We start from the raw sequence: 12,658 nt of genomic DNA, 5'->3' as shown, positions 1-12,658 counted from the left end.
CATCAAGCCTAACGGCGACGACACAGAGGAACTCTCAATGAAAGCACCAATGCTAGTGTCAAAACCGGCGGATCTCGGGTAGGGGGTCCCGAACTATGCGTCTAGGCCGGATGGTAATAGGATGCAGGGGACACGATGTTTTACCCAGGTTTGGGCCCTCTTGATGGAGGTAAAACCCTACGTCCTGCTTGATTGATATTGATCATATGGGTATTACAAGAGTAGATCTACCACGAGATCAGAGAGGCTAAACCCTAGAAGCTAGCCTATGGTATGATTGTATGTTATGGTTGTTGTCCTACGGACTAAAACCCTTCGGTTTATATAGACACCGGAGAGGGTTAGGGTTACACAAGGTCGGTTACAAAGGAGGAAATATTCATATCCGTATTGCCTAGCTTGCCTTCCACGCCAAGTAGAGTCCCATCCGGACACGAGACGAAGTCTTCAATCTTGTATCTTCCTAATCTAACAGTCCGGCCAATGGAGATAGTCCAGCTGTCCGGAGACCCCCTAATCTAGGACTCCATTAGCGATAGTGTCTTGGCCCGGTACGACCAGTTGGGCCGCCTCCCGGCCGGCGGGCCGGCAATGTAAACCGGCAGGTTGACCCAGTCACCTTCCGCGAAGATGCTCTTCATGTAGAAGTACGACTGCTGCCACATCTTCACCGACTGGATCAGCGTGATGGGAGGAAATGGATTGTCGCCTCCCGGCCTCCGCACCGCAATGAAGGCGCCGCATTGAGCCGGCACGCCCGCGACAACGGTGTCGAGCTTGGTGTAGAAAAACTCCCCCCAAAGCTCGATGGTGGGGAGGACGCCGAGGAAGCCTTCGCACAGAGTGACGAAGGTGGACAACAGCACCACCGTGTTCGGGGTGAGGTGGTGCGGCTGGAGGTTGTAGAATTCGATGAAGGCCCGGAGGAAGCCGCTCGTGTAGCGACCAGACCTCAAACAGTCTGATCTCTGTGCTCCGGTGTCATCCCTGGATCAGTAATGCTGACACCACACAGTACTCGGAGGATTTATAGCAGAGTAGCAATCACACACTTATTACATCGAGTGTCTCAAAAGAGAGCTTATTACAATAAATATGGCTTAAGGCCATCTAATAACGATAACAGCGGAAGGCTTGGAAGGTAAGTGAGTCCATCAACTCCAATGGCATCACTGAGTATAGAACCACGACCTAAAAACTCCTTAATCGTCGTCTGAAAAGTCTGCAACATTAACGTTGCAGCCCGAAAAAGGGTCAGCACATGGAATATGCTGGCAAGGTAACACATAGAGAGTAATGGAATGAAACAACTATACTATATGCATATTTGGCTGGTGGAAAGCTCTATGGTTACAGTTTTTGCGTAAAGCCAATTTTTCCCTACTTCAAAGGAATAAAATTAATTACTATCATGGTGGTTGTTAAACATTGAGAATGGTTGACAGCATTCTCAATCCCAATTAAGTAACATCATTAAAACCCAACAAAATTAACTTTAGAGTAACATGTTGAGATTCACATGATAATCCAGGTACTAGATACTCAAGATGTCCATAACCGGGGACACGGCTAATCATGATTAGTTTATACACTCTGCAAAGGTTTGCGCACTTTTACCCACAAGACTCAATCGCCTTCGTTGGATTTCTCGCACTACATGGTGTTTGAGAAACGGATGACCGAGACACAGTCTTTCAGAAGCGCTAGCACCTTACGATGGGTAGACCGGTACACCTACTTTCCCCTACATCTGCTAGTCTACCCTGTAAGAGTTCGCACGACTTACTCAACTATGCCAGAGCCCATAATGGCTTGTGGCTGCACACGGAAGTTTCTAGTATGAATAATCTCATGATCCCTTTGAGCCTGGGTGGCGGTCCAAAATAAAAACAGGTAAGTCCTGGAATACCCAGGTGCCTCAATCCACCCAGATGTGTGTTAGGTTGCCACCTTAGATAAACCATTAATTATCAATCTCACATCTGTCATGGATATCACTCACCCAATCCACGTCTACTAGCATAGCATGGCATAATAAGCAAACGTAGAAGTAACTCCCAAAGGTTTGATAATAAACAGGTAATAGGTACTACCTCATCTACTTCCCATCCCACAATTTAATTAGATCCTAACCATGCAATGTGTGAAGATTGATCTAATGCAATAAAACTGGGTTGTAGAAAAAGGTATGATCAAAGTGTTACTTGCCTTGCTGATGATCCGCGAAACCTAGAGATTCAAAGTAACAGGCGGCGCACTCCGGGTATTCTATCGCAGACAAACAAACAAGCATACAATAAGTACTCATCTAATGCACAGGTAAAACTCAAATAGAAGATCTAACCAGAAAGTTCAATTTAAGAACCCTGGTTTGCAAAAAGAATCAAATCGAACGAAGCAAAAGAAGTCAAACGGCGAAAGAAAACAACTTCGTTCTAGTAATCTGGATCTAAGTCAAATTTTACATTAGCAAAAACATCTTTAAGTTGATTATTCGGAAAGAGGGTTTCGAGACGAAACTCCAGGCGCTTGAATCGCCTGATTCCGATAAACGAGCGAAAAGTTATACTAAAATGAAAATCGGATCAGAAATCGCGATCAGAAAATAAACGCGGAAAATCCGACGAAAAAGAAAAATGACGAACAGATTAATCGGTAATTAACCTAATCCGAAAATAATTAAAATAAAAAAAATAAAAAAATTGAAAAATAAAACCGACGAGAAATTTTTTTATTATTTTTTTTAAAAAAATCGGCACGGAAGTCGGGGCGGCGGCGAACCTCGGGCAGCGCGCTGCTCCGGCGGCGGCGGATCTGGCGCGGAGCTGGTGTGGGCCGGGGGCTCGGGTGCGGCGCTATATAAAGGCGCCCCGGGCGGAGTCCCGCTCGGGTACGGCCCATAGTCGGTTTCGTTTTTTTAATAATTACGCTCGGAAGAAAAATAAAAAGAAATACTAAACTGACTCCAAAAATCACGAAATAATTTTCCCGGGTATCTAAAATCAAGCCCGATTAAGTGAACATTTATCTGGGCCCAAACTACAACTTTGAAAAACGCGCATTTTTCCTAAATTCAATTAAAAATACCGAAAAACTCCAAAATAAATCTTATTTGATTTTTTATTAAATCCTCAATATTTCTATATTTTGGGAAAGTCATTTTATTCCCTATCTCATATATTTGTAATAGAAATAATTGATGATAAAATAAATAAAATCAAATGATCCTGTTTACAAAATTTGAGGAAACTCAAATATGTAAATAACGAAATCCCCAACTCTCTCCGTGGGTCCTTGAGTTGCTTAGGATTTTCTAGGATCAAAACCAAAAGCAAAATAAAATATGATATGCATGATGACCTAATGTATAACATTCCAAATTGAAAATTTGGGATGTTACAAACCTACCCCCCTTAAGATGAATCTCACCCTCGAGATTCGGGTTGGCTAGAAAATAGGTGAGGGTGGTCCTTGAGCAAATCTTCCTCTCGCTCCCAGGTGGCTTCATCCTCCGTGTGGTGGCTCCACTGAACTTTGCAAAACTTGATAACTTTGCTGCGAGTGACTCGGCTGGCAAACTCGAGAATCTTGACTGGTTTCTCCTCATAGGTCAAATTGTTATCCAACTGAATTGCTTTCAATGGCACTGTGTCTCTCAAAGGTATGTCAGCCATCTCCGCGTGACACTTCTTCAACTGAGAAACGTGGAACACATCATGAACTCCTGTCAATCCTTCTGGCAATTCCAACTTGTAGGCCACTTCTCCCATACGCTCCAAAACTCGATATGGTTCTACAAATCGTGGCGCTAACTTCCCCTTAACTCCAAAGCGCTTAATCCCTCGAAGTGGGGATACTCGAAGATAAGCTCTGTCTCCGACTTTGTAAACTGTCTCCTTGCGTTTAGAATCTGCGTAGCTCTTCTGCCTGGACTAGGCTACCTTGAGCCTATCGCGAATCAACTTCACCTTCTGTTCAGACTCTTTAATCAGATCTGGTCCAAACAACTGGCGGTCTCCAACTTCGTCCCATGACAACAGTGTCCTGCACCTCCTTCCGTACAAAGCTTCGAAAGGGGCCATCTTCAAACTGGTCTGATAGCTATTATTGTAAGAGAACTCTGCATATGGAAAATTATCGTCCCAACTAGATCCATAATCTAGCGCACAAGCTCTTAGCATATCCTCCAAAATCTGATTGACTCTCTCGGTCTGTCCATCTGTCTGCGGATGATAAGCTGTACTAAATTCTAGCCTAGTACCCAAAGTCTCATGCAACTGCTTCCAGAACTTTGAGGTAAACTGGGTTCCTCTATCTGATATGATGCTCCTCGGATGCAAACATACGATCCTGGTCATTTATATCTTTGCCAACTTAGCACTGGTGTAAGTGGTCTTTACTGGGATGAAATGTGCTACCTTCGTCAATCGATCAACTACAACCCAAATCGAGTCATAGCCTGAACGAGTCCTTGGTAATCCCGTGATAAAATCTATGCCTAGCTTATCCCACTTCCATTCGGGTATCGGCAATGGTTGCAACAATCCTGCTGGCTTCTGATGCTCTGCCTTTACTCTCTGACATACGTCACAAACTGCTACATACTCTGCAATATCCTTCTTCATTCCGGTCCACCAGAAAATATCCTTCAAATCCAAATACATCTTGGTATTTCCTGGGTGAATCGAATACGGTGAATCATGTGCCTCTTGCAGAATCAACTTTCTGATCTCTGGGTCATTGGGTATATAAACACGGTCTTCAAACCATAGGGTGTCGTGCTCATCCTCACGAAATCCTTTAGCTTTTCCTTTGCTCAGTTTCCCCTTTATAGCGGCAATCTCTTTGTCAGTTTTCTGAGCTTCTCTGATTCTATCCATCAAAGTTGACTGAATTTCCAACGTTGCTACATAGCCTCTCAGAACTATTTCCACACATAGTTCACGAAGATTTTCTGCTAACTCCTTGGGTATTTCTCCCGTCATTAACGTATTGACATGGCTCTTGCGGCTTAATGCATCAGCTACTACATTAGCCTTCCCGGGATGATAATGCAATCTCATATCATAATCCTTGATGAGCTCCAACCATCTCCTTTGTCTGAGGTTCAACTCCTTCTGCGTGAAAATGTACTTCAAACTCTTGTGATCCGTGTACACCTCACAATGATTTCCAATGAGGAAGTGTCTCCATGTCTTCAATGCATGCACTACGGCTGCTAACTCCAAATCATGCATAGCGTAATTCAATTCGTGAGGCTTCAGTTGTCTTGAAGCATATGAAACAACTCTCCCTTCCTGCATAAGCACTGCTCCAAGTCCTCGACGTGAAGCGTCACAATACACCTCATAATCCTTGGTTTGATCTGGCAAAATCAACACTGGTGAGGTAACCAAGCGTTTCTTCAACTCCTGGAAACTAGCCTCACACTCCTCAGTCCATTTGAACTTGGTATCATTCTTCAGCAACTCCGTCATAGGCTTCGCAATCTTTGAGAAGTTCTCAATAAATCTCCGGTAGTATCCTGTGGGTCCAAGAAAACTCCGGATCTCTCCAACTGTTGTTGGTGCTTCCCACTTGGTCACGGTTTCAACTTTAGCGGGATCAACAGCTATACCTTCTCCAGATATAACGTGTCTGAGGAATCCTACTTCCTTCAACCAAAACTCACATTTGCTGAACTTGGCGTATAATTGATGTTCTCTGAGCTTTCCAAGTGCCAAACGCAAATGCTCCTTATGTTCCTCTTCATTCTTTGAATAAACCAGGATATCATCAATGAACACTACGACGAACTTATCCAAAAACTCCATGAACACTTTGTTCATCATGTTCATAAAATAGGCAGGTGCGTTAGTCAGTCCAAATGACATAACGGTATACTCATACAGTCCATATCTTGTGGTGAATGCTGTCTTAGGTATGTCCTGCTCTCGAATCTTCAACTGATGGTACCCTGATCGCAAATCGATCTTGGAAAACACTTTAGCTCCTTGCAATCGATCAAACAGATCATTGATCATTGGTAGCGGGTACTTGTTCTTGATTGTTACTTCATTCAATCCTCGATAGTCAACAACCATCCTTAACGATCCATCCTTCTTCTCTATTAGAAGTACTGCTGATCCCCAAGGCGAAGAACTTGGGCGAATGTAACCTTTATCCAGTAACTCCTTAATCTGCTTCTTAATTTCCACCAAATCTTTTGCGGGCATCCTATATGGTCGCTTCGATATTGGCCCAGTGCCTGGCAAAAGTTCAATCAAAAACTCAATATCTCTATCCGATGGCATGCCTGGCAACTCTTCGGGAAATACATCAGGAAAATCCTTTACCACTGGTACTTCCTCCTGCACAACTCCTAATAAGGAATTTACTTGTGTCCTGTTTGGCGCATGTCGGGATACATACTTGATCCTTCTTCCTTATGGCGTTGTGAGCAAAATTGTCTTACTGGCGCAATCGATGTTTCCTCCATACATCGACAGCCAATCCATACCAAGAATCACATCCACACCTTGGGATTCTAGAATAATTAAATCCGTTGGGAAAACATGCCTTCCTATACTTAATGGCACTTGAAAACATCCTTGTCCGGCCATGTACTCTGCTCCTGGCGAGCTTACTAGCATAGGTGTTTTAAGAACCCTAGTGGGCAGTCTATACTTTTCCACAAATCCCCTTGATATGTATGAATGCGATGCACCAGTATCAAAAAGAACGAGTGCAGTAAATGACTTAACCAAAAACTTACCTATTACTGCATCGGGCTGAGCTTCAACCTCCTCCACATACTGGCCAACTGTCCGTCCTCCTTGGCGCAAGTTACGAAACTCACGCTTCTTCATGGCCATTGCTCCTGCTGAAACATGGGCAGTATGAAAAGCCTACTAAAACTGGTCCCATGTGACAGTGTCGACTGGGAAGGTGGCTGTGAAATTCTCCCACCAGGATGTTGCGGGTCCTTCTAACTGATGTGCGGCAAACTTCACCCTCTCCGCATCTGTGCATCATGCTGTGGTCAACTCCCTAGCTGTCTTGCGGAGCCAATCATCTGCTACTATCGGCTCGGTGCTACTGGAAAACACCGGCGGATTCAGCCTAAGAAAACGGGCTAAGTGGTCAACAGGTGGTGGTGGCGGTGGGTTGTTGTTGTTGTTCCTCTGATTTTGATTCTGAACTAGCAACTGCATGAAGGTGTTCTGCTGTTGGATGAACTGGGTGAGCTTCAGCGGAAAGGCAAATCCGGGGTCACGTCTTGGAGGCATCTGAGGGTTTAGAAAAGATGAGATATAAGAATAGAGGGGGTCTAAAGAGAAAACACTACCCATATGCAGATGAGGCAAAAGTAAACAATTCACTTCATTCAATCAAACAAAGGCATACAATCGATCTAGCTATCGCAAGAGTGCTCGGACTACTATATTTACATGGTGGACTACTACTACTGATGAAGTGGTCTACTAGAAATATTCTACAGTTGTAGACTCCATGATATCTACTCCTGCTTCATCAACATAGTCATCATCGCTACTATCTGCTTCCGAGTCGGTGCCGTCGATGATTATGTAGTCTTCTGGGCTAATCTCCTTGGGTTCTTCGTCTTCATCTACTGGTGTCGGGCCTCCCGTAAATATTCCAATCTTCTTGATCAGATCGTCATTCTTCTCCACCAATACTTCAATTTCTTCTTCATAATCCTCACGTGTAACCTTGAGTTCTTCCTCCAGTTCCTTGATTCTAGTTTTAGCCTTCTTCAGATCTATCATGTCGGCGCACATCTGATTCTCCTGTCGTCGAATGTGCTGGTTTAACTCCTGGATAAAAGCTACGATTGATCTATCTTTCCTGGTGCTGATCATCTCCCAGTGTTCATCTCGGTGCCCACAAATCTGGTAGATAGTATCCTTGAGATCCTTGCGGTAGACTTCTCTAATGCGTCCCATGGCGATGTGAGCTGCCATACTCTTTCCTAGACTCCAAGTTGGTGCATCAAAAGAAAACTCTATGGGCTCAGTGACTGGCATGAATGTCCTTCCTGGAACTTGAACTTGTATCATCCAGCGCTCTTCTTCAGGTAAAGTGGCATTGTAGGTTCCCGTGAAGCTTGGTACTCCTATGTTCAGGTATCTAGTGACTTCCTTCAAGTGGCGTCCAAAGGGTGTATCTTCATCTGGTTGTGTGAACTTGTTCCTTGCATCCGCCATCCTAAAGAGTAGAAAAGATGAGAGGTCAGAAGAGAAGAGAGTGAGTAGTGATCTAGGTCTTTAGCTTAGTGGTCGTGTCCTACAGTCAGCGTGTGCTCTGATACCATCTCTGTAGCGACCAGACCTCAAATAGTCTGATCTCTGTGCTCCGGTGTCATCCCTGGATCAGTAATGCTGACACCACACAGTACTCGGAGGATTTATAGCAGAGTAGCAATCACACACTTATTACATCGAGTGTCTCAAAAGAGAGCTTATTACAATAAATATGGCTTAAGGCCATCTAATAACGATAACAACGGAAGGCTTGGAAGGTAAGTGAGTCCATCAACTCCAACGACATCACTGAGTATAGAACCACGACCTAAAAACTCCTTAATCGTCATTTGAAAAGTCTGCAACATTAATGTTGCAGCCCGAAAATGGGTCAGCACATGGAATATGCTGGCAAGGTAAAACATAGAGAGTAATGGAATGAAACAACTATACTATATGCATATTTGGCTGGTGGAAAGCTCTATGGTTACAGTTTTTGCGTAAAGCCAATTTTTCCCTACTTCAAAGGAATAAAATTAATTATTATCATGGTGGTTGTTAAACATTGAGAATGGTTGACACCATTCTCAATCCCAATTAAGTAACATCATTAAAACCCAACAAAATTAACTTTAGAGTAACATGTTGAGATTCACATGATAATCTAGGTACTAGATACTCAAGATGTCCATAACCGAGGACACAGCTCATCATGATTAGTTTATACACTCTGTAGAGGTTTGCGCACTTTTACCCACAAGACTCGATCGCCTCCGTTGGATTTCTCGCACTACATGGTGTTTGAGAAACGGATGACCGAGACACAGTCTTTCAGAAGCGCTAGCACCTTATGATGGGTAGACCGGTACACCTACTTTCCCTACATCTGCTAGTCTACCCTGTAAGAGTTCGCACGACTTACTCAACTATGCCAGAGCCCATAATGGCTTGTGGCTGCACACGGAAGTTTCTAGTATGAATAATCTCATGATCCCTTTGAGCCTGGGTGGCGGTCCAAAATAAAAACAGGCAAGTCCTGGAATACCCAGGTGCCTCAATCCACCCAAATGTGTGTTAGGTTGCCACCTTAGATAAACCATTAATTATCAATCTCACATCTGTCATGGATATCACTCACCCAATCCACGTCTACTAGCATAGCATGGCATAATAAGCAAACGTAGAAGTAACTCTCAAAGGTTTGATAATAAACAGGTAATAGGTACTACCTCATCTACTTCTCATCCCACAATTTAATTAGATCCTAACCATGCAATGTGTGAAGTTTGATCTAATGCAATAAAACTGGGTTGTAGAAAAAGGAATGATCAAAGTGTTACTTGCCTTGCTGATGATCCGCGAAACCTAGAGATTCAAAGTAACAGGCGGCGCACTCCGGGTATTCTATCGCAGACAAACAAACAAGCATACAATAAGTACTCATCTAATGCACAGCTAAAACTCAAATAGAAGATCTAACCAGAAAGTTCAATTTAAGAACCCTGGTTTGCAAAAAGAATCAAATCAAACGAAGCAAAAGAAGTCAAACGGTAAAAGAAAACAACTTCGTTCTAGTAATCTGGATCTAAGTCAAATTTTACAGTAGCAAAAACATGTTTAAGTTGATTATTCGGAAAAAGGGTTTCGAGACGAAACTCCAGGCGCTTGAATCGCCTGATTCCGATAAAGGAGCGAAACGTTATACTAAAACGAAAATCGGATCAGAAATCGCGATCAAAAAATAACCGCGGAAAATCCGACGAAAAAGAAAAACGACGAACAGATTAATCGATAATTAACCTAATCCGAAAATAATTAAAAATAATAATAAATAAAATAAAAAAATTTGAAAAAATAAAACCGACGAGAATTTTATTTTTTTTTAAAAAAAAATCGACACGGAAGTCGAGGCGGCGGCGAACCTCGGGCGGCGCGCTGCTCCGGCGGCGGCGGCGGCGGCGGATCGGGCGCGGGGCTGGTGTGGGCTGGGGGCTCGGGTGCGGCGCTATATAAAGGCGCCCCCGGGCGGAGTCCCGCTCGGGTACGGCGCATAGTCGGTTTCGTTTTTTTTAATAATTATGCTCGGAAGAAAAATAAAAAGAAATACTAAACGGACTCCAAAAATCACGAAATAAATTTTCCCGGTTTCTAAAATCAAGCCCATTAAGTGAACATTTATCTGGGCCCAAACTACAACTTTGAAAAACGCGCATTTTTCCATTTTCAATTAAAAATACTGAAAAACTCCGAAATAAATCTTATTTGATTTTGTTATTAAATCCTCAATATTTCTATATTTTGGGAAAGTCATTTTATTCCCTCTCTCATATTTTTGTAATAGAAATAATTGATGATAAAATAAATAACATCAAATGATCCTGTTTACAAAATTTGAGGAAACTGAAATATGTAAATAACGAAATCCCCAACTCTCTTCGTGGGTCCTTGAGTTGCTTAGGATTTTCTAGGATCAAAACCAAAAGCAAAATAAAATATGGTATGCATGATGACCTAATGTATAACATTCCAAATTGAAAATTTGGGATGTTACAGCTCGCCGGCAGGCTGAGGCCACGCAGGCAGTGCGAGCGGAAGATGACCCGCTCGCCCTCCTCCAGCGCTGGCGAGATCCCCGCCTCCGGTGCGAGGTGAACCCTCATGTAGTCCTGGCTAGGCAGTCGCCGCATCTGGCGGAGAAAGTTGATGTGGTCTTCATGAACTGTGGAGCCGTCCCAGGCTTCGGCGTGCGCCATGGGGACGAGAGGTTGACGGACGAGCTCGACGGAGACGAACTGCGGCAGCGCTTTGGCGGGGCTCAGGGCACTGCAGCGAGAAGAAGAAGAGGGAGGGAGAGTGGGGTGGAGGGGCACGCGTGCTTCGCTGCTGCCTCTCCTCCCCCTACTTGTAGCCTACGGGCTACGAAGCCGAGGGGGTGGGCGTGGGATCGTGGGATTAACTGTGCCCACGACCCCATGCTCCCGCCTTTACCGCGCGGGTACTGCGCGCAGTAACTCCACGGGGAAACCCAACCGCCCCGCCTCGGCCGCAGCGGATCCGCTCGCGGCCCGAGGCCCGGTAGTGGCGGGCCCGGCCTGCGGTCGCATCCCGTCATGCACGTGGGCTGGCAGGCCGACCCGGCTGGCCGGTGCCATGTGGAACGCCCACGACGGGCAGTGGGCAAAGAAGCTTAGCAAGCATGCTACCTCGTTCCCACCGATGCATTCGAGATCCCAGAAGGATCCGACTGGACCTATCCGACTCCTGCCAACCGGCTCCCCAGAAGTCGGATCGAGTTTCCTTCAGAGCACCCGGAGGAGGAAACTGTTGAGGCTCCCCGGTTCTGCGAACCGTGGTCCCTCACCAGCTTTAGGGACTACTGTTGGAGTAATGGGCCATGTGTAGCCTAACCCGAGCCCCTGAACCTTTCAAGACAACGGGGCTGGTTGTGCCCCTCAAGACGTCAAGACAGATCTCCGCCTTCTGGCGGCCGGTTGGCTGAGCGGCCGACTGGCCGAAGGCGGCTGAGTTCTAGAAGACGGCATCACGACAGGCCAACTCCTAGTGAGCGGCCTCCAGAGAGGCCGGGCCCTAGCAGTCGGCTCGTGGCGCTCTCAAAGTCTGCACCCTCATCAAGGAGACAAGACCGGGCATGGCTACAGCGTAGCCCATCCCCCCGAATCCAGGGCCGGGCGCGGCCACAGTGCCCCGTACAGGAGGAGATCTCCGCACGACACGGCACTGTTACCTCTCCCCCCAAACGTCACCCCTGACAGGCGGAGCCCTGTTCCCACGACGGCCTGTCGGTACGGCTTGCAGGCGGCGGGCCCTACCAGGCAGTGAGAGCCCTGAAGACGGAAGAAGCCAGGGCGGCTGAACCTAAGGGAAGCCGGCTTCCGGCAGGCGACTTATCCCTCCCTCGAGCCCCGTGCGCCATCAACCAAATGGGACACGGTGTGGCTACAGTAATCGCCCACAAGGCGGCGGGACTGTAGCGACGCTCCCTCGACCAAGCCTACATGATTAGCATCACGGCTACAGTGATCAGCAGCCAGCAAGACCCACAAGCGGCGGGAACAGCTTGTCGGCTCCATACCAGACTAGTCGCCGGGGCCCACCCGGCAGCGGGCCTCGATAGCCGGCGGGGAAGCCGGCGACCGGAGACACTGATAGCCGGGTCCTACACCCGGCAGATTACCAATGTACCCCTGGGAGGGGTAGGCCTATATAAACCCCCCAGGGCACCCATGCAAAGGGTTCCAACCTGTTAGAACTAGATCCACACCTAGAGGAGGAGAGAGCGTGCCTGCCTTCTTCCACCTCTAGCAAACAGCTCAAGGAGCACCATTGTACCACTTGTGCCTTAGTGACCATGCGGAGACCCCGCAGAGCAGGACTAGGGGTGTTATCTCCTAGGA

This window comes from Triticum dicoccoides, chromosome 1A (assembly GCF_002162155.2).
Source record: "Triticum dicoccoides isolate Atlit2015 ecotype Zavitan chromosome 1A, WEW_v2.0, whole genome shotgun sequence".
Lineage (NCBI taxonomy): Eukaryota > Viridiplantae > Streptophyta > Magnoliopsida > Poales > Poaceae > Triticum > Triticum dicoccoides.
This window is presented reverse-complemented; position numbering follows the sequence as displayed.